Here is a 23,271-nt window from a genome sequence, read left to right as displayed (position 1 = left end):
CTGTGCCAACCCAATTACAGCAGGACGAGCCAGCCAAGTTCAAGACCAACGATCGCTACCTGACAGATGAGCCGAGTAGAGACAGAGCCACTTTCTTCGAACCAGCCAAGTGAAATCCAGATAAAGGCCTTATCCATTTGCACAGTGCCGGTCGCCCTGAAGTTAAGTATAGGTTATTGTAGTTGATAGGTGTAGTTTAACTCATAGTAGATATTGTGTTTGCATGTCGACATAACTCTTGTGTGTGTAAATAAACCATCTTTTGAACTAACTAACTAGTTGTGTGGTCATTTGATCGATATAAGGAAAGGCTTGTGGTTCACCAACATTATCATTAATATTAGCAACAGTATTGCGACGCTGTTGGGATCAAAACGGGCAACAGCATCATCGTCAAGATGGCATACAGCTCATTTCCAATCAGAAGTGTCCACACATCTCAAACAAGGATTCGCATAGATCCTAAAAAGACAGATCATACAGAGTTCTCCATTTAGAGTCTAAGCCCAAATTCCAAAGAGAGGTTTAGGCCTGCAAACGTGAGAAAAAAATACAGAAATCAGTCTCATATGTAAATTTAATCATCTTATGCAAGGGGGAAAAAACTTCTTGTGATTTTATTATTGTTGCGCACTTATTTAAATCCTTAATCAAGAATAAAGCCGCAACAAATATTTTGAGTTCACTTTATCCAGCTTCTCCTTTCTAGAACATTGGCATATGAATTAATTGCAATAGTATGTTTGAATTACAATTTATGACTTTCCATCTGAGCTAGTCAGATGATGTGGAAATGTGCCTGATACAGGTACAATTTAATGCCAGAAAGTAGGCACTAGCCATATAGATAGGTGAACAAATAGATAACATTGAAGTTTGTACTATTTTGACATATTTTAAACAATTAACGACATCACAAATTGTAATAATTGTGTTAAAATCATTTTAAATGTTTCAAATAAATGTCACACAAAAAGTCAAATACAGCGTACAGCACCTTAATTCCCCACATGATTATCCTCTTCCCTGAAAACAGGTTGGAGTTAGGAACACTTCTCTGTCCATAAGGAAGGCCTTCCTAACTCCATCTGCCAAGGAGCTAGTTAGATTTTCACAAAGGTCAATTCTAGGTTTATATATTCAAGCTGCTGACCTATGCACTTTGCCCCTTTACTCCTGCCAATCACAGATGCAAAACTCAGGGGTAAAGGTATAGATCAGCATTATAGCCACATCAACTGTACCATATTGAAGTTGACCTCCACCACAAAAATGTGAATACCTTTGCAATCTATGCTACCGAGTTATCTTTTAACTGAACAAAAAATAGCAGGGATGAATCGTTAAACTAAATTATAATTTAATCCTATTTTAAACCTATTAAATTGTCATTTAATCCTATGGTTTGTGAGTCTCCCCAAGCATACATTATTCCTCTATTAAGAAGACAGGCAGGTGATAACAGGCCTTTGTGAGAATTGCCACAAAGTGACTCATCTACAACAACTCACATTTTTATAGCACCCTTCGTGTAGTAAAATTGAAACCAATCCCAAAAGGGAGATATGACAAATGATCAAATGCTTAATCGAAGAAGTAGGTTTGAAGCTTAATCTATGGAGCTAAATTTTGACTGGGGCAACCTGACGGCAAGTAGCATACTTGCCCTTGTACATTTTGAATTTCTGGCATAAAAAGGAGCTTCTCTTGGTTTCCATATGGAGGGAGAACAGCTTACTTTACAGAGAGCCTTAGAATTCTGGCAGCAGAAATCATCTATGTCAGCCATTTGTTCCCTGAAGGACTCATGCAGAATCAGAAGGCAGGCAGGGCCATGAAATTAGCAAGGTGCAACAGACCATGTTCGTTTCAGAGATATCTCGCCTTACTGAAAGACTCAATTAACTGTCCCATTCCAGGGAATCCTCACTGAAAGCCAGGATACCCCTACCTCACTTTCTTCTTCCACTATGGTAGGCTCAAAAGAAGCACTGGGAAATCGAATTACTGTACAATACGATACATTGTTACATGGGAAGATCAAGGCACATAAACAGTGGATGACACAGGGAACAGATTTATCTCATAAATTTCAAACAATTTTACTTGTGCCGGAGTTTCCTTTGTGCTGTTATGCCTTTTTGCTTGAACATATTATTGGATAGTGAGTTATAGTAAGGGCCCCTAAAGTTACATGGTGTGACATGGAATGCCTTTGGAGTCATTTTATTTTCATTACATATGTGACAGCATCAATGGAAAGTGCACCAACGCTGCTCCTATTCCTGAAGAGCCAGGGACCAGTGTTAGAATCCCCATAGAGACCAATTGCTTTTTAAAAGAAATTCGAACTTCCAGTTAGTAGCTGAAAGAATGATACAATAATGTTTTAAAACATCTACACTAACAAATGACGAAAATCACACTATTGACTAAACCCTATTTCTTTTTGTTGGCAACTTATATTTTAAACTACAAAATGAAGTGTTTTCCATCTATACTCTTTACTCATACATTGCACTCTATGTGGAATAATAATAATCACAAACAGTCCACAGTTGCTCCCAGCTTCCCATGAGTTTGCCTTTCATCATATCACCAAGTAGTAACTTTGAGTTACTGCCACCGGGTCCTTCCCTTGGTTTTTGGAGAGTTTCCTAAATCACAACCAGCAGTAAAGCCTGTCCCGATGATTCTTCCTCTCTGGCCGTGGACAAAACTCCCTGAATCCTTAGCTGGTTATGGAATGTGTCCCTTTAACTGGAGACCATTTCTCTCCTGCAACCGCCTGGGGTAGTTCAAAAAAGCCAAGCAGCCTCTTTTCTCTGGAGTCTGTAATATTCATTGACTTGTAGGGGAGCCTGAAAACTGATCTCAAAAAAGGCTTTGTCTGCACACTTCCCCATTGCAAAATGAAACACAGTAGTCTTGTATCCAGGTAGAAATCTTGATTCGTTATTTTTAAACCCAACTTTTTTTTCATCTTAGAAGTAAATGGACAGTTTCCAGCACAACTGTTTACAACAAGATACTTTCAACACCTTTCTGGAATTTTGGGCGACTGATGTCTGGATTTTCATTTCTGAGGTACGTAACGTGGATCAGGAAATTTCCAGTTTCATGGAATCATAGTCATAGAATTTACAGTGCAGAAAGAGGCCATTTGACCATCGAGTCCACACGGGCCCTTGGAAAGAGCACCCTATCCAAGCCCATACCTCCACCCTACCCCATAACCCAGTAACCCCACCCCACCTTTTGGACACTAAGGGCAATTTAGCATGGCCAATACACCTAACCTGCACATCTTTGGACTATGGGAGGAAACCGGAGCACCTCGAGGAAACCCACGCAGACACAGGGAGAACGTGCATACTCCACACAGACAGTGACCCAAGCCAGGAATCGAACCTGGCACCCTGGAGCTGTGAAGCAGCTGTGCTAACCACTGTGTTACCTTGCTGCCCACATCGTTTGCATTGGTAGAAAGGCCACCAAATAGTATGATGCTCACGCCAGAGGGGCAGGTGCAGTATAGTGTTGAGTCCGTCAGAAGTGGAGCATTGGTGGCTACAGAGGCAACCGAGTGCTGAGGTGGACTGATTAAAAGGCATGCCTCAATGCTCTAGGGCTTAGTCCCAGTTATATTGATATGTTAGAACCTCCAACCTACATCCTCACAACCTCTCGCCTCCACCCTTACCCATTCCCCAACTCATGGCCCCCATCCATTCCCATGGCCACTTATAGCTTCCATGTCAACTTATAGCCTTTTCAAGTCCATTCACCCACCCCCATATCCTGTTATAGCCCCATGCCAACTTAAATTCCAACTCATGCCAGTCTGCCCCAAGGTTCCTTCTTTCTTCGCTTTGAAAATTAGAGCACTGGGAAGAAATGACTTTGTGTCAACACCCACCTGCGGCCTTCGTGATACTTTGTTTTAATTAAACAGCTGGATTCCCCTGGTTCGCAACAGTTTCAAAGTAGCTGCCAGGTGCCAGCTGAGGTCACCCACCTTCCGAGGAAGCCAATGTGCACCTCAGCTGGGGAAATCCACTGGAAGGACCTGGCATGTGTCCAGAGTTGTCACTGCCCCAGATGGCGGTACCTCGTCCAACCATGGCCCATGCCCAGTCCCGCTTTGTGCCCCAGCTCGACGGACATAGCCCTTAGAACCAATCCTTATCTCAAAGTTATGCAATGTCCCTTATAAAGCCCATGTCTATTGTGTACAGTTAAACTTGGGATAGCCCAGACTCTTGAAAGGATTATCTGATTGCAAGTTTGTTTTGACAGCTGCAGAGAACTGTTGACTTTGCTTTATTAACATCTTTATGTGGTACAATAAGTTTTTTAAATGATCTCTTTTGTCAATGTCTCAATGTTTATTTGCACAAGATTAAGAGGTGTGTAGTGTTTGAATCTTCTTATTGATGCTTTGATTGACATTTTTACAAGGTTGTGAGAACAGTGTACTTTTTCAAATGAAGATTTATAAATCAGTGTTCCACACATGCCACTGTTATTGTACGGTACATTGGTTCTGTACAAGGCGTATACTGGGTAAATGGACATGGAAGGGTTATGAGCTTGTACAGAGGTCAAACACTCTGTGAGAGCGGCTCACAAAACTGGCCATTGGATATTTGCATGCCCGAGTGCTGCTCTGTTGAATTTTGGAGGCACAGCTTGGGACTAATTTAGAAATTCCTGGCCCTTGCACCTGGGGTTTGGAGCTGGGAGAAACGAGGAAAATTATAAAAATGGCCTTGGACAGGAATGTCAAAATGTTCCCATCTCCTCCTGCTTTTCCCAGAGATGGCTTCTGTGCATTGACAGCAACCCATTCCGCAGCAATGGGAAGCCAATTGAAGTTGTTAATGAAGCAATTAACAGGTATTTTCCAAGGGCATTGCAACTTTGCAGTGTTTGTGACTTGTCAATTCACAGGAGGGAAGTGCACAGTTGGGAGGTCAGAGCACCATGAAAAAACCTGCAGTCTGCATTTTAAAGGTCATCCACAGACACAGGCTAGCAATTGCATGATTATCTCCTGAAGACTGATGTCAGGGATAATGCTGGTGGTAAAGAAGTGACTGCCATTTCCTGAAGCCATTTTGAACCTTCATTTTATCCGACCCTATTCCTATCCCATCACATTTGCCTCAGCAACACTTAACATCCCCCCCCCCCCCCCCACCACCAAAACCCCCCCTGGGACCCACAGAAATTAGACCCCTGTCTGGAAGCAAGCAGTCCAGATAGTGAAAGAAAATCACTGTTCTAACACTCACCTGACCATACACATACTAGCTCAGACAGAGGAATCACCATGTGTCAATTCCTGCAAACAAAAAGCAGTGTTTAAACCCTTCATATCTGAGAGCTGCAAGCCATTCATACATTTCCCTTAGTGGGCTGTGATTGACAGTTTCCATATGCACACAGCTGTGAGCCTTGCTTCATTCATCTTCCTTCATAGTTCAGTAACTCTGAAGTGCTCTGACAGTGTTTACAAACATCAACCACTTCACAGAGAGTTAACTGCATTCTCATTACCACCCTTCACAATTGCATGATTTTGAAGTGCTCAGCTGGGAATTGACAGCACTTAACTCTTTGATATTGACTTTGAAGTAGTCAGTTGTGAAACTAACAGAAAGCACCAACTCTCTTTGATGTGATGTAGAATGCCGACGTTGGACTGGGGTGGGCACAGTAAGAAGTCTTACAACACCAGGTTAAAGTCCAACAGGTTTGTTTGGAATCACCAGCTTTTGGAGCACAGCTCCTTCCTCACTTATCTGATGAAGAAGCTGCGCTCCAAAAGCTCATGATTCCAAACAAACCTGTTGGACTTTAACCTGGTGTTGTAAGACTTCTCTTTGATGAGGTTGAGGAGCTGTAAATCAAAAGCTGATGTTTATAAACATTGTGGTTAGTTTCATAGATGACTACTTCAAAATCGCAAGTGTGAAGGGACATGAATGGACCAATGCAGACAGCTGGATGGGTGTGGAAACTGTCAATCTCAGCCAAGTAATAACAATATCAAAGGGAAATGAAAGATCTGAGGGGGTTTAAACCCAGCTGACTCGTTTTCTCGTTCCAGGGATTGACAAGTGCTGCTTCCTCTGCCTGAACCAGCGGGTGTTTTGCACAGGTGAGTTTTAAAGCAGTGATTTTTTTTCACTGCCTCTGTCTTGGACTGCTCTCAAGTTTCCAGACAGGGGTCTCTCTTCTGGGGGGGGGGATTCCAGACAGGCGTCTCTCTCCAGGATGCTATAGACTCTGGAACAGAACCTGCAGATTGGAGGGTAGCTAATGTAACTCCACTATTTAAAAAGGGAAGTAGAGAGAAAATGAGGAATTATGGTCCAGTAAGAAGCTTGACGTCGGTAGTGGGGAAAATTCTAGAATCCATTTTCAAAGATTTTATAGCATACCACTTAGAAAACAGTGGCAGGATTGGACAGAGTCAGCAAGGAAATCATGCTTGACAAATCTACTTCAATTCTTGAATTCTTCAAGAATGCAACTAGCAGAGTCGATGAGGAGGAGCCAGTGGATGTGGTTTATTTGGACTTTCAGAAGGCTTTTGACAAAGTCCCGCATAAGAGATTAGTGTATAGCGCATTGGACTAGGGGTATTGTATTAAGATGGATAGAAAACTTTTTAAATATAAATTTAGAGTACCCAATTATTTATTTATTTTTTTCCAATTAAGGGGCGATTTAGCGTGGCCAATCCACCTAACCTGCACATCTTTGGGTTGTGGGGATGAAACCCACGCAGACACAGGGAGAATGTGCAAACTCCATATGGACAGTGACCCAGGGCCGGGTTTCAAACCCAGGTCCTCAGCGCTGTAGTCCCAGTACTAACCACTGCGCAACATTCCACCCTAAGCTGGATAGAAAACTGGTTGACAGACAGGAAACAAAGAGTAGGAATTAAAGGGTATTCTTCAAATTGGAAGGTGGTGTCTAGTGGGGTACTGCAGGGATCGGTGTTAAGATCCCAGCTAAACACAACATATATTAATGATTTCAATGAGGGAACAAAATATCTCCAAATTTGCAGATGACCCAAGTTGGGTAGGAAGGTGAGCTTTGAGGAGGATACAAACATCCTTCAGTGTGATTTCGACGAGTTGACTGAATGGGCAAATAAATGGCAGATGCAGTATAATTTTGGTATAACATTGGTAGCAAAAACGGGACGGTAGACTATTATCTGAATGACCATAAATAAGGAGAAGCGAATTTGCAACGAGACCTGGATGTCCTTGTACACCAACCAATGAAGGTAAGTATTTAAAAAAATATATATTTAGTGTACCCAATTCTTTTTTTCCAATTAAGGGGCAATTTAGCGTGGCCAATTACCCTACCCTGCACATCTTTTTTTGGCGGGTTATGAGTGTGAGAACCAAACTCCACACAGACAGTGACCCGGGGCCGGGACTGAACCCGGGCCTTCGGCACCATGAGGCAGCAATGGTAACCACTGCGCCACCATGCAGCCCCAGCACTGAAGGTAATCACGCATATATAGCAGTGGTAAAGAAGGCAAATAGTATGTTGGCCTTCATAGCGAGAGGATTAGAGTACAGGAGCTAGAACGTCTTTGCTGCCATTATACAGGGCCTTGGTGAGGTCACATCTGGAATATTGTGTGCAGGTTTGGTCTCCGTATCTGAGGAAGGATGTTTTTGCTATGGAGGGAGTGCAGTGAAGGTTTACCAGACTGATTCCTGGGATGGCACGACTGATGTATCTGGAGAAATTGAATCAGTTAGGATTATATTCCTTGGAGTTCAGAAGAATGAGGAGGGAATCTCATAGAAACCTATGAAATTCTAACAGGACTAGACAGTGTAGATGCAAGAATGATGTTCCCAATTACGATGGTGTCTAGACCAGGAGTTATAGCCTGAGGATACAGGGTAGACCATTTAGGACAGAGATGCGGAGACCCAGAGCGTGGCCGGCCTGTGGAATTTACCACTACAGGAAGTAGTTGAGGCCAAAACATTGTATGTTTTCAAGAAGCATTTGGATATAGCACTTGGGGAAAAGGGGATCAAAGGATATGGGGGAAAGCGGGATTAGGCTATTGAGTTGGATGATCTGCCATGATCATAAACAATGAATGATGGAGCATGCTCGAAGGGCTGAATTTCGTCCTCCCGCTATTTTCTATGTTTCTATGTTTTTGAGGGCCTTCCAGACAGGGGCTTCTCTTCTGGGGGTGTCTCTTTAATTCGGGAGTCTCTGGGGGTAATTTAATTTGGGGGGGGGTCTGGTGGGGATGTTGGGCAGGTCTTCCATTGTCGGGGAAGGGTGACGCTCCGATGGACTTTGGGGGCAATCCCTTTAAGAGTTACCCCTATTGGCCCACCGCGAGGTTCACCACATCAGGTACATGCTTGTCAAGACCTGCACTAATTCTCGCCCACGTGAATCCCGGCCCACGGGACCGGAGAATAACGAGTGCCCGGATAATAGGTGCCCGGCCCGTTAATAGGGTGCAAATTGGTCCCATTTGCATCCTATTACCGTGCCAGGCACCATATTCTTAATGACCCATTCGCATCCTCCCTCTGGTGTGGGGCACGAACCTCGACACCGACACCAGTGAAATACCGAGTGAGGTACCGGAACACCGGAATGGGATTGCGCCAGGTGTCGATCCTGTTTTCTGCCCAACAATGGATTCTCCACCGCCCGCCATCGGTCACGGAGTTCCCAATGCGACGGAGAATCCAGCCCGTTGACTGTTCTTGCTAGACTCATTGGAGCCCAAATGTGCCCTAGCGATAACACCACATGTTCTTTCTTAAAGCTACATTACCATATTTGGGCACTTAAAGAGACGCCACTCAAAGACTTCTTAACATTCCAATAATACATACAAATTAAGACTCTTCATCACTAAGATTAGGCACAATACAATTTGATAACTTAGCCTTATTAATTGCACAAATGTGACTTTCAAGATCATGTCAGGGGACTTCTACCACATCAGTTAGTCTTCAGTTCACATCTGTATCAATGAAGTCACAGATTCCACATTTGCACATGTCAATCATTTTACACCTTGGTCCAGAACCTCTATCTGCATTTTCAGATTTCAGAATGTCATGGATGTGGCATCAAGGCCATCAGGACTCTGCATCATCTGGAGTTGTTTTGGAACACACAAATCGCACCTGCATGTAAGCACATGTTATCGAGGAAGTACCCATGACTCCTTCATACTGAAACAGTCTGCACTGTTTGAAAGAGATAGTAGGATGTCTGGACAGCTCTTTGGAGAGTAGGTTACCGATTGCTCCCAAGAATTTGGACACCAATTCGGAACCCTCGTTTGACAGTGGAAAAAAGTGTTTCCAAACAGCTCAATGAGAATGTCGTCTCTGCTCAGATGAGCAACCTCTCTCTGAAGGAGAATACGCCGCCTCCTTTGAATAACCTGGTAATTAGCGAGGTGAAATACCGGGCGCGATTTAACTAAGTGGGAACAAAGTTCCACAGGGAGCACGTTTAGCCGCGTGTTTCCCAGTGCTCACAGCACCAAGAAAGGCAACGCTATCGAACGTCACTCAGGTTAGATAAGGGCTTCAGTGGGAAATGCGTGGCCGAAGCTTACCGGATCTCCTCAGTGTAGCGAGAGGTTGGGGCGCCACCTTTAAACTGTTTCCTGATCTCTGGAGCTCCCAAGCCCCAATTCACTATGGGAGGGTCTCTGAGCCCACCAATACCGTGCAGGGCACCCTCAGCCCAATCACTGCTGCATGGAAAATGCCAGCTTGGCACTTTGGCAGTGCCAACCTGGTACCCTGGCAGGGCCCCTGGCAGCTGATTGGGACACCTTGGTAGTGCATTACTGGCACCTGGGTGGCACTGCCATGGTGCCAGGCTAGTAGTGCCAGGGTGCCCAGGTGGCACCAGCAGTGCCAGGGTACCATTCTGCCTAAAGGGCAAGCACCTGGGGCCTCCGATACCCTGGGAGATGCCCACTACTGCCATTCTGTCTCGTCACCGTTTTCACCGTTTGTGGAGACCAGGGGCTGGATTCTTCGCTCCCCGACGCCGGAACTGCATTCGTCGACGGGGCGGAGAATCCGTTTTGGCGCCAAAATTGGGAGTGGCGCCGAATTCTCCAGCCCCCGAAAAGCGGCGTAGTTCGCCGCGCCAATTAACCACTGCCTCAGGCGATTGCCTGAGGCCCGCCCCGCAATGCTCCGTTCCCGACCAGCTGAGTTCCCGACAGCGTGGGCTACATGTGCTCACACCGTTTGTGAACTTGGCGTGGCAGCTGTGGACTCAGTCTGGGGCCGCCATAGTCAGGGGAGGGCTGATCGGTGGGCAGAGGGGGGCTTCATTTGGGGCTGGGGGCACTGTGGGCAGGCGGCCTGGATCGCGCAAGCAGCCAATCGGGGGGCAGGGGGAGGGAGGGGGGCAGGGCACTACTTTGGCAGTACAGGTCCACAGGCTGCAGGCTGCCGTCGTGCGCATGCGTGGCCTCTGAAGCGGAGGTACTGGGGGAGGTATCGGCAGCTGCGAGCCCTACACTGCCTCCCTGCTAACCCCCAGCAAAACAGGGAATCAGTGGCCCAGTATTGAATGCCACTTGCCCGCCGTCTCCGAGGCTAAAGGATTAGATCCCAATGCCATGGATGCCTCAGGAAACTACATATTAAAGTGAGACTAGCTGCCAAAAAGTGATTTTGCCTGTTTTGCTATGTCTCGCGAGATCGCATTAGATTGGTGCAAAATTCATCAGGAGGCCCAAAAACCCCTTTAAGCTGGCAGGAATTTTTCACTGGATCTTCTGCTGGTGCCCACTATAGCGGATCGGGAAACCCGCTGCTGGTCAGGAATGAACTGATTCGCTGCCAGCTAATGGGATGCAGATACCACGATACCAGTGGGAAAACACGTTGGTCCAAATCACATCTGGAACATTGTGGTCTGCAGGAGTCGGGAATTTCCTGAAGAATGCCTGAGGCTTCCTCTAGAGTTTAGGATGGACGTCGCCAGCATCGCTGAACCCCAGCACACCACAGGGGTGGGTGGGGAGAGCATCTATCAGGTGGATATTCCAACTTCAGTGTCATCGAGGAGGTCCATTTTCCAGCCTGGAGAACCATCTTCTTTCTTATAGAGGTCCACCTTATTTCTTCTGGGGGTCCATCTTTCTTCTTCAACGATGGGTTAGTGAATTTTAGCACCTTTTAAATATGGCACCCAGATATGACGGCGGGATGCATGCAATCATCAGCGTGCCCACCACAGAATATGGCACAAAACCCCCAGATGTATAATTGATAAGGTCAAGACCGCAAGGTATGACATGGTTGTCCATCTGCCTCAGCAGTCCCTGTCACCGGACTTAGTCCAAGATGTGAAAATTCTGACCTGGGTCTCGAGGATAGCTAATCGGAGTTCAAAACCATAAGACGTAGGAGCATAGGAGCAGAAATAGGCCATTCGGCCCATCAAGTCTGCTCCGCCATTCAATGAGATGGTGACTGATCTGATATAATCCTCAACTCCTCTTTCCTACCTTCCCCTCATAACCCTCAATTCCCTTACTGATTAAAAATCTGTCTATCTCAGCATTGAACATACTTAATGACCCAATTTCTGCAGCCTTCTCTGGAAATGCTTCATTACATTCTGAGAGAAGAAATTCCTCCTCATCTCTGACTTAAATGGCGACCCCTTCCTCTGAGATTATGTCCTCTGGTCCTAGACTCTCCCACAAGAGAAAACATTCTCTCAACATCTACCCTGTCAAGCCTCCTGGGAATTCTCTATGTCTTAATAAGTTTGGCTCTCATCTTCTGAACTCCAATGAGTACAAGCCCAATCTACTTAACTTCTCTGCACAAGAAAATCCCTTCATATCCGGGACAGTGATACCTTTCTGGACTGCCTCCAATGCCAGTATATCTTTTCTCAGATAAGGGGACCAAAACTGTTCACACTATTGCAGGTGTGGTCTAACTAGTGTCTTACTTCGGGTGGAATTCATCCAAATATCCTCTAAAGGCGCCGTTCACCGGAAAGATTTCTAGGTGTAGTGGCGAGTGGGAACTGCCGCCAGCTTCACGGCGCTCAGCGCTACAATGCAACGTTAATTGGTCCACTTAAGGAGACTCCATGGGTTTCACACCTCAAATGAAGGTTCACCAAACAGTTCGCCGGGACGGCGCTTGCCAGCCCCCGGCTAACAAGGTCGAGCAGCATTTAGACAGCTCTTGCACAGCCTGCCACACAGTTTGCAGCGATGGTGTTGAGACATGAGGCTTCAAGATTTGGAGATGCAGACCTGGTGAGGCTCTTGGATGTGGTCAAGAACAGGAGAGATGTCCTGTTCCCCCGAGGGTCCCGGAGGGTCAGCCACAGGGCAGCCAGCACCGCCTGTGATGAAGTGACGGTAGCTGTCAGCTCGGGCAGCATTACGAGGAGGACAGGCCTCCAGTGTCATGAAGAGGTTAACGAACTACACCGGGCCACATGAATGAGTTGGCACCAGACCCCCCCCCCACCCGCCAAAACCCGCCCCCCCCCCCCCAAAACCCTTCCTTCCCGCCCGCCTTGCTCATGATGCCCTCACTGTGTTCCTGCAGGAGGGGTTGTCCCACAACTGTTGCAAGAGCCCAGATTGGCAGCGGCGTGCCGGACATCATAATCCTCACCACATTCAAGGAATGGGCCCCGGAGGTTACGGGCTGGCCGAGAACAGAGCAGTCATATGTCACAGATGTGAGGATCCACCCAGCCCCAATTGGGTGTCCTGTCACACGTGAGTTGTTAATACCATACAGACTGACACGTCCCTCCCACCGACTGTGGTGATATGCATCGCTGTAAATACACAAGGGGTTAATGCAAATACACTAAGGCTAGATAAACACTAGAGGGAGCACCAGAGACATTATGACACACAGACATTCAACCAATAGGTCAGTAAGATAGGACACGACCAATGGGCATTCAATTGCGCTGACAGTTGTACGGTTGGCTGGGGTGCTTCTGCCAGGTCCAGTGGGAGTAGGTGGGGGCGGCCAGAAGGTGGGCCATGGCGTTGGGCTGGCAGGCATGGGCCACCATTTCTGCAGCCTGCAAGGCAGCTAAGCGGCTGCGCATGCCACTGACTACCCACTGTGAACTTAGCGCCATGGGTCAAATGGGTGCTTCCCCAGCCCACCCCCTAGATACCCTCTGACCCCAGCTGACCTATCAACGTCAGGCATGCTCCAGTGCAATCAGTGCCATCCTCTTGGCTGGGATGAGGGTGTGTGGGGAGTGGAGTGCTTATATGCAGTTTCTGCTTGTCAGGCCCTCCAGTGCCAATCCCGACCCCGGCGAATCACATGCCAGCATTCGTTGGAATTGCACTCATTCCATGTGGCGCCTCAAAGCCCATTAGGATGTCCTGAATCATTCCGGGACCGGCACCACCTTTGGGGCTGTAGAACTCACGCGACTCAGTCCTGGCGTCAGCACTTCATGTTTGTACACTCATTGTGGTCACTGAACTATTATGAGATCCACCAGCTCTCGCATGCTGAAGCTACAACACGTCGACTGGCCCTGCATCTCAATTTTATTTAATTAGATTTTCAATTTGTTTTTAATTTTACAACTGATCTTTAGTTTTCACACTAACTTTTTTCTACCTGGCCTTCAATCTCAAAGCAAGTTCGAAAAGGTAGAAGAGCGAAATACTCACCGACCAACACCGGTAGGTCGTTGACCTTTTTTGGCACTGAAGGCCAGTCCTCCTGGTCACACCTCCCGAGCTCACAGCTGCCGCCAACTCATCCCAGGCAGCACTGGCTGTCCTGTGGCTGACTCTCCTGGGCCCTCGGGGGAACAAGACACCCTCATGGCCTCTACGGCGTCGAGCACGCCCCCAGATCTGCGTCTCTAAATCTTGGGGCTGGTCTCCTGGGCACCATTGTTGTGAGCTGGCTGGATTTGGCTGAGCAAGTGCAGCTTAAGTGCTGCTCGACCTTGTTAGCGGGGAGCTGGCGAGCGTGATGCCGGCGAATCAGTTGGCGTGCCTTCATTAGCAGTGAGAAGCCCATGAGGCCTTGTTAAGTGGACCAATTAACATTTAATTGCATTGCCAGCCTTGCTGGGCCGAGGGCCGGGAAGGTTGCGGCAATTCCTGTGCGCTACCACACTTAGAAACTTTTCCGGAGAATTGCGCTCCTTGTTTTTTTTTACTTTCCTTTGTCCTGAAAATGTGAATGCCTGCCCTTCAGTTACCAGCAATTTATGTTAGATCTTAGGAAGGTGTAAGTCTAAGATTGATTTTCTTAAACTCTCACACTTGCCTTAACTCCAGATTCTCACTCACTGCAGCTAGCCCTCCTGGATACAAGGACGATGCGATTGATATTGCCGTTAAGATAGGCTTTGAAAAGGGAAGTATTTCTAAGATTTCCCTGAAAACTTACAGTCAAGATTATTCTGTCAGAATCTGGAGAGGGAGAGCAACTATTGGCAGCATGGTGGGAGGCATCATGAGGGCTGCAGGTGGGAGCTCAAGCTCATATTGTCAAGTCCAATTTTATGAGGAGTTAAAAGGATGTTGGAAGATTCGCCTTATTAGAGGAAGAGAAAAAAAACCACCGTAACAGATTGTTCTGAGATTAAAAGTTCCCAGACTGATAGGAAAAGAACAGAAGTAAAGCCTATAAAGGTAAGACTCATCTTGGATAGGATCTTGGAGAATTGACTGTCTACTTAAAGGACAGTGTAAAGTATACCTGTGAAGTTTGTTTTCCGTTGCATTAAAAGAAAAAGGAGAGTATTCTGTTTTGTGGTTCAAAGTGCAAGTTTCCTATGAAGATCGTGAGCCAGGCCTTCCTGTGATTTGCCATTTCACAACTCACTGTCCTGCTGTCATGCCCATGCTTGGCCTACTGCAATGTCCCAGTGAAGCCCAACGGCAACTGGAGGAACAGCACCTCATCTTCCGATTGGGCATGTTACAGCCTTCTGAATGTAACATGAGTTTATCAACTTAAGTCTGTGAACTCTCTCCTCCACCTTCACCCCGTTTTTATTTCTATCAATTTACCTTCATTCATTTCATCGATCCGTTTTTCCCTCGCCATTGTCTCCTCTCCTCCCTCCACCACACTAAGGCTATCTGTTCCCTGTTCCAAGTTGTCCCTGGACACACTGCTAAACTTTGTTTTGCCATTAACACATTCTGATCTCTTAATGAGTCACTTTCAGCACCTTCTTAGCCATGATCACCACCAATTACATTCCCTTTGTCTTTTTGTCTGACGTCTTTGCCAATCTCCACCTAGCGCTGACCCTCTGCCCAGCCCTATCTCTCCCCCCCCTACCCCCACACAACAGTAGAAATCTGAACCTTTTCCAGTTCTGTCTAGCTTTGACAAAGAATCATCCACACTTGAAACATTAGCTCTGTTCTCTCTCCACAGATGCTGTCAGACCTTCTGAAATTGTTCCAGCATTTCTGTTTTTGTTTTAGATTTCAGCATCTGCAGTAATTTGCTTTCATTTTATTTTATTATATAGTGTTTGTCGTGTTGGGTGTTCTGGTCTACAAACAGGTCAACACAGCTGGCGATGGTGTAACTCTATTTTATTAACAACTCAACTGTAATAACATACTGTAAGCTTGGTACATGCATTACCAGCTTATCTGTGGACCCTGTCCTATCACTATCTAGGTGAGGCACTCAGCACATGGTGAATGTCTGAGAGGCAGGCTGTGAGCTCTGTACTCTGAGCTGGCTGCTGCTAGAATGAGCGGGAACTCTGGTGTCCCCAGTCTTTATAGTGCGTGTGCTCTCACTGGTGATTGGCTGCGATGTTGTGTATGCTGGTTGGTCCTACTGTATGTCCGTCAGTGTGTGTGTGATTGCACCATGATATGCTGATGTATATCATGACAGTGTTTAGTCAAGAGTGCTTTTCGTCTTTTGTTACACTAAGTCTTAAAACCTGAACTCTTGTTGTATCATCCTCTCAGCTATTAGCTGGAAGTTCAAATTTATTGTTAACAGTTAATGGTTGCTAAAGAGATCGCACAATCTACTAACCCTGGCACTTCAACAGATGTCTGAAAACAATTTCTTCATTTGTTATCATATAATTTACAGTGCAGAAGGAGGCCATTTGGCCCATCGAGTCTGTACCGGCTCTTGGAAAGAGCACCCTACCCAAGGTCAACACCTCCACCCTATCCCCATAACCCAGTAACCCCACCCAACACTAAGGGCAATTTTGGACACTGAGGGCAATTTATCATAGCCAATCCACCTAACCTGCACATCTTTGGACTGTGGGAGGAAACCGGAGCACCCGGAGGAAACCCACGCACACACGAGGAGGATGTGCAGACTCCTCACAGACAGTGACCCAAGCCGGAATCGAACCTGGGACCCTGGAGCTGTGAAGCAATTGTGCTATCCACAATGCTACCGTGCTTGCTTCTGTGTAGGGAGACCCTCGGGACCTGCTGTACCATCTCTTTCCATTCATATGGTCAGTGGAGTTAGAGCAGATGACAGAAGGCATCATCAAAATGGTGGTTCATCAGGAAGCGTTTTGAGGAGGACAAGAGAAATAAGGCAGAAAGTCTTTGGAATAAAGCTCTCATGTAGGAGAAGGATGGCTGAAGGCTATGCTACTGATGGTAGAATGGTATGCAGAGAGATTAAAGGCACATTAAAGGGCAAGACAGAACATAGAACTGGGGGAGATTTCAGAAATAGGTTTTCGAGGCCATAGACAGATTTGTAAATGAGGACCAGAAATGAGACCTTCATGACTCTAATTAACTGGTTTCCTGAGGGTTAAACTAATGTCTTTGAGTTTTTATTGGTCTGTGCCAACCACAGACTAAGTGTTCCAGAATTTCCAGGCCTGACGTGCCATACAGAACCCTGAAACCTTTCTTAGTATTAAAACCATAATTGAGAACACAGACAACAAAGACCATGCTAGTTAAGCAGAGTCATGCAGGCACGTTCAAACCACCAATTAACCTCCTGCTTTGCCTGTCCAAGACTCATGAACCAATTGACATGTTTTTTTGACAGTGACATCCTTTGAAAATAGTAGGAAACCTTTAAGCCTTTATCATGAAAATTAATTTTATTTCACTATGCGAGCATTTCACTAGTCCTGATGTGTTTTTAGCCTAATGGCCTTTAGACTCGAGGAGCACTATTTGTACATATCGAAACAATATTGCATAATTTGTCTTGGGAAAATGCTTAAAAGCATTGTGCCATTTTTCTTGATTTAACTTGTGTATTATCCAAGCCTTTTAACGTTAAATGACCATGCGTTAAAATGTATCCAGCTCTAACCCACTTCATGTCACCAAATTTCTAGGGAGGACACTGATACAGTACTTATCCAACTCCAAAATCTATACAAACAAAATTAAACTCACCAGTTTCAGTCGTGCTCAGTTAGTTTTATGCATCATCATTTAATCTGTAGAAGGAATTTATAAGAGACAGCAAAAACAATTTGGGTTCCAATTGGCACAATGTAGAATTGATTGATGTGACTATTTATTTTCGAGAAGGGCATTAGCTTACCAGCGTGCAAATATTGAAATGCAGCAGCTGAAACAGTTTCAAAAATGTATGTTTTTTTCTGTCTGAGGATATTTTTGCATCTAGCTATACTATAGAGGAAAATAATGTTTATCAATATACTGCATCGCTGTTTGATGTATTAGCAGGATAAATGCACCAAATTATTTTATGGTGAATTAGAGAATACATACTTTGTTACTGGTTATATGTTCTTTTCAAAAACAATTAAACTAATATTTCATGTCCAGTTTGGTTAGACAGCAACATCCACTCAAAATAAAATGATCTTGGGTAAATTATTTTAAATGCTCTAATAGTTATTTACCTCTAATAAACTAAATTCTTACCTTCACAGACACATTTAATTGATCCACTTTAGAATTTATATCCAGTGCAGATTTATAAATAGTTATACACCGAATCGGTCGAGGAAATGTTTAATAGGGCAGTTGCGCATTAGTAAAGCATTGACTGCTGTACACTAGGTTGAACAGTGCATTGTCATGTGTTTCAGTAAATTGATAAGAGTTCCAAAAGGGTTTCATGGAGGTGACACATTTTCCTTCGCATAAAAAATGTCCCTTAGTATTTTGTTCTTTGTGGCTGAGCTTACGGGTCGCTTCTAAGTAAAAGGGTTGTTCTTGTCACCTGCCATTTTCACAGCCTGCTTGACACCCTAGGGCTTCCCAGCAGCACTCTCCAGCAGGAGCTGTCTCTGAGCTTTTAGCACCACCAAATAATTGAGGTTGTCACATCTCTTGTTCATTGTTTTTTTAGCCTGGAAAAAATGCAAATATTTCATTGTAGTCATTAATTTTCCCATACTTTTCTTAAAGCATTTTCTTGGTTTGATCAGATGAAAAGGGCTGAAGGCATTATTGCAAACATGCTGGCATCTAGGTCTGCCTGTAGTGGAGAGAATCTCATCAGATAAAGTCTCAGGGAGGTCATCAATCATTGGTGCTGACAACCATTTTGCCTTCGTTTGTTACAGATGTGAACATGCTTAATTATTTGTAGTGTAATTAGTTCATGAAATGTCAGGAAATGTCAAACTGTGTTCACAGTGCAGATTTCTTCAGCAAACTGGAATGAGAGCAAAGTGTCAATGGGAGACATGCAGGACTGATGAGCAAAAACATGTCTGCAGGCAAATGAGGAGATGGCTTCGGGGTGATGAGAGAGGGTCAAAAACTACTTAGCATTATCCTCCAGGGGTGACATTTTTAAATATATGTCATAAATATGTAAAAAAAATAAAAACCAACATCAGTCCAGAGAGTAAAGAATTTCAGAAGTAAATATTCATTTCAATTTCAAGCATTTTCATTTAATCAGTTTTGTGACACTATTTTTATTACAGTTCCAAAAATAGTAGAAAATGCCCTGTTGGGTTTGACTGCTCGATCTGACCCTTCTTTATATTTACTGTAAGTAAGTTCAATAATATTAAGCCAATTAAGGATCTTGGTGCTGCTGCCTGAGTTTAAATAGTATTATTTCTGAAACTTTACAAAAAAAATCCACCTCAACAGTTGGGGAGATAGCCTTTGCTCTCTAATGACTGTTAAATAGTCTTAAGTATAATATGTTTTGGCATTCTCAACCCAGTTCCCAAAGAACAGGAGACCACTGCTCCAAACTGCCCATAATTCAGCGCTAATTAGGCAGTCTCACTGGGAGAGGCAGGATGGTGCGGGAAATGAAACCATCGTGTTGGTACAGGAAGGTGTTCTTCTCCCGCATTCGGTTGAGCCACAGTGTACGAGTTCTAAACCATGAATCTAAATCATGCTCGCCAGCACCTACGAGTGTTTAATTCTGTTGCTAGAAGAAAGCATTCCATTCCCTAGTGCTTGAACAACACAAATTTTACAAAAATGATTTGTTCCTAATTTGAGCCTTTTTTATAGGAAAAAGAACCCAAAACTCAAACAATGTAATGTAAGATGGGTTCTCACAAATGCAGTCTGCAAGCTGAACAAGATAATTCATATGCATATTAGGAAATCATAATGGATACATACTAATTAATCCCTTGTTGCTAAAACCCCAATTAGTACTATTTTGTTGTCACTAGGTTATCAAGTTAACATGGAATAATAAAATAATTGTGACCATTTGCTGGGAAGTGTCATTTCTTTGTGGAGTTATTAGAAAGAATGAGGCCACAACCATTAGAATACTGTTTATATTGCCCAAAGAAGACCTTTTGTCTACGATACGATGACAATAAAATGAGCTCTATGCTACAGAAGGTATTTAGTTGGCTTATGTGTGAATTTCTTAGACAGCACTCCACTGGGCAGCCAAGCATGGCAATGAGGAAATGGCAGAGACACTCGCCAGAGATGGCATTGATGTCCATGTTAAATCTGTAAGTGACTGAGATGTTAACTGATGTTTGATTGGTCTCTTGAAATCTTATGCATATTTTCACGCTCCTCCCCACCTCCCGCCTCCAACCCCCACTCTTGTCTTTGTACTTTCACCCCCTGCTGGCATACTTTAAAAAAAACACCTTTCTTCTATTAAACAGACAGGGGCTTTTTTATAGTGATCTTGCTCGACTGTCACTCAGACCTGTCAAAACTGCCACCTTAGCAGGCTATTAAACCAGAGTATGGTGCTACTGTCAGTTTAGTTCAGGAAATTTATTAAAAATACTTTGAAGAGTCTAATGTGGCTCGAATATGCATTGGCAAATGCTGTATGGATGCAATGAATGCATTTCTTTTTGAAAATTAAAACCTATCTGTTTTATGTATACATGACCACATTCAATTTAATGGGTACATTTTAGGCATAAACTGATTACTGATCACTTTGTTAAAGCTATTGAATTTTTGTGGTGGGAAATGTATTGACTGAGATGTTTTATATTGAGGTGCCAACATTAGCAGACCATTCTGTCCTAGAGGAGTGAGAGAAACTTGCAATTTGTATCATATTTAGTTATTATAGATTTTGAATTAAATTACAATTTCAGCTAAATTTGGTAACATCAGTCAGGCTGTATTGTCAGATTATACTCTTTCTCACCAAAGGAACATCAAGTTTTATTTGAGAAAAATCGTGACCCTGGATGGGACAAAATGGAGTTAGATTTTTAACTTGCTGCTCAGACCAAAAAACTGAGATTGTGGATTGGCCTTGTCATAGAAACTGCCTGACGATAATTTCCCTTAACTTGAAAGGACTGAAAATTGGTCAGTTTCTGTAATGGGTTGACAATCTGCAATGTCACTTTTGTGCCCAGGTGGCATTGAAAATCTGCACCAAAGTGCTCTGAATTGAACCGATTCCTAACATTCAAACTTTCGGGCAGCACGGTGGCGTAGTGGGTTAGCCCTGCTGCCTCACGGTGCCGAGATCCCAGGTTCGATCCCGGCTCTGGAGTTGGCACATTCTCCCCGTGTTTTGCATGGGTTTCGCCCCCACAACCCAAAGATGTGCAGGCTAGGTGGATTGGCCACGCTAAATTGCCCCTTATTTGGAAAAGATGAACTGGATGCTCTAAATTTCTATTAAAAAAAGAACATTCAAACTTTCAATTTTCAGGTGCAGATTAAATAATGTCAGTTTCATTCCTTTTGTCACATCAATATTTGTTTTAGAGATGACACTGTAAACACCACACCACAGTTAAGCACAAAGTTAAAATTAAAGTTCTTACAAGTGGTCAATCCTGCAATAAATTGCGTGGAGCAAAAATGTTTGGCTCTATTAATTGAGGAGATTTATCTCCTATTTTACACAATCTTAAATTTAATATGAAGTTTTAATTTGAGAATTGTGAATATTTTCACTGACTGATAAACCTATTCTAAGAAACAAAAAACTTTTAATATAGACATCTTCATAAAATGCAAAAGACTAATTGTTTGATTGCAATTGCCTGCATTGCGGGTTATTCACCAGGGTGTAGCAATCAAGAAAAAGAAGCCACCTTTCCATCAAAATGTATTTATTACTTCAGTTGTCCCTTAATTGCCTTAATTTCATCAATAGCATTATTTTGTCACAGGGCACCACAATGTTCTTCGTTTAAATAAAAGAGAGAATTTTTCCTTTGTCTTGCATTAATTTGTATATATATATGTATTAACTTGCAATGATTACTATATATTACATTTGGAACAAGTGCCCTACAAATAAAGATTGTAGCTTTATTGATTTTAACCATATATTTTAGCATCTGTCTCATCTTGATTCAAAGTTCACTTGAAATCCTTGAATAATTTTTGTGTGTTGAAAAATGCCAAGAGAATATTATGGTGACTCGATTATTGACAGTCTTTATAAATCCAAGCTATGGTGACTAATAAAATGGATATTGTCAAATGTATTAGCAGAAAAAATAAGTCATGTTAGTAACACCAAGGAATATCCACTTTAATTTCACCGAATGAATCATCTTGAAATATTGCAAAACTGCAACTCCAGCCCTGAAAGATTTTTTTCAAAAACCTTTACATTTGCATTTTTTAGCACTGATTTCCCCATAACTGTAGTTATTCTTCAAGGTGAAACCCATTCCTAGGTTTATCTTAGCTACTGCATCCAGGCTTTAATTTCTTTTCTCCAACCTTTTCATTTTCAAATAAATTGAGGCATCCCATTTAAGACCTTTTTTTCCCACAGTGTGCCTGAGGCTTGGTTTGCGTTCAAGTCAAATAAAATTGGAATGCTCCATTGCACCTTTTTTCCACTTTTCCACCTTTTGTATGTGAAGTGGCAGACGTGAATTTAATAGAGGAAGAATGCTGTGATTACTTAATGGTTTCCCAGACAGCAATGGCCTGGAGAATTAAATTTCACATCTGCTTTGATTGTGTTAATCTCTCTCTTCACATCCAGGCTGTTATGATGTGCACATGAGAGATAATGTTTAAACTGACTAAAGCAAAGTAAACCAGACAAGTCTGTTATTGGCTTTATAATTACATAATTAACTTTTTGTCTCTAATCGTTATGGAGGTAATGGTGCTGTTAAAATGGGTTTCTGGTGAGCAGAAACTAAATCAAAAATCAATAATCCATAGAATGCCATTAAGGGCTGTAACAGCGCTTGTTTGATTCACTCAAGTTTTTGTACTGCAAATGAATTTCATTATGGTGCAGAATGTTATCTGGCAAGCTGACTTTCAACTGATAGAAGTGAGCAAGAGCATTGTAATCAGCAGTGTGCAGGAAAATGGACAAATGTTGCCATAAATTACACTCTGCTTGAAATGCAGTTATTGTAGAGCGATTGACCTACTTGAAATTAATTCTATTTTCCATGAACCCTCCTTTATTTCTAATTTACATTACGATCATATAGGTCTGAAAAATGATATCATAAAAAAGATTAATGTACTAATTACTTGTCTTCTTATCTCCCCCTCCCTCAGTTCCAACACCTTTGGACCAACTCGCTCAGCATGTAAGTATGTCACTTATTTCATTGTGACAGGGGTAATGTATTTGCAAACTGTGCTATAAATATTGGAATTCAGGGTAGCTATCTCATATTCAGACACCAGCCTTTTGAGCTATGCTTTTCCAAATGAGTTTAGAATTGACAAAGATTTTCAAAGCCAAATTACCTGTATGTCACTGTGAAATTAGGTTCTTGACCCTGCCTCTGATGTATGCTTATTTT

General features: G+C 43.5%; 1 long non-coding RNA gene across 2 annotated transcripts in view; it reads left to right on the top strand.

The window, feature by feature from the left end:
- Positions 1-23,053, top strand: part of LOC140384831 (uncharacterized) — a 292,259-nt gene extending 269,206 nt beyond the window's left edge. The window contains exons 3-4 of one of the 2 annotated variants that reach the window (XR_011933158.1): positions 2,989-3,087; positions 23,021-23,053. This is a non-coding gene — a long non-coding RNA (uncharacterized lncRNA). Of the gene's footprint in view, positions 1-2,988; positions 3,088-19,914; positions 19,996-23,020 lie in introns of those variants that run through there. The other variant, XR_011933159.1, reaches the window with a different exon arrangement.
- The last annotated feature ends 218 nt before the right edge of the window (positions 23,054-23,271 follow it).

The sequence above is a fragment of the Scyliorhinus torazame genome, chromosome 10 (genome assembly GCF_047496885.1).
Source record: "Scyliorhinus torazame isolate Kashiwa2021f chromosome 10, sScyTor2.1, whole genome shotgun sequence".
In the NCBI taxonomy this organism is placed as follows: domain Eukaryota; kingdom Metazoa; phylum Chordata; class Chondrichthyes; order Carcharhiniformes; family Scyliorhinidae; genus Scyliorhinus; species Scyliorhinus torazame.
This window is presented reverse-complemented; position numbering and strand designations above follow the sequence as displayed.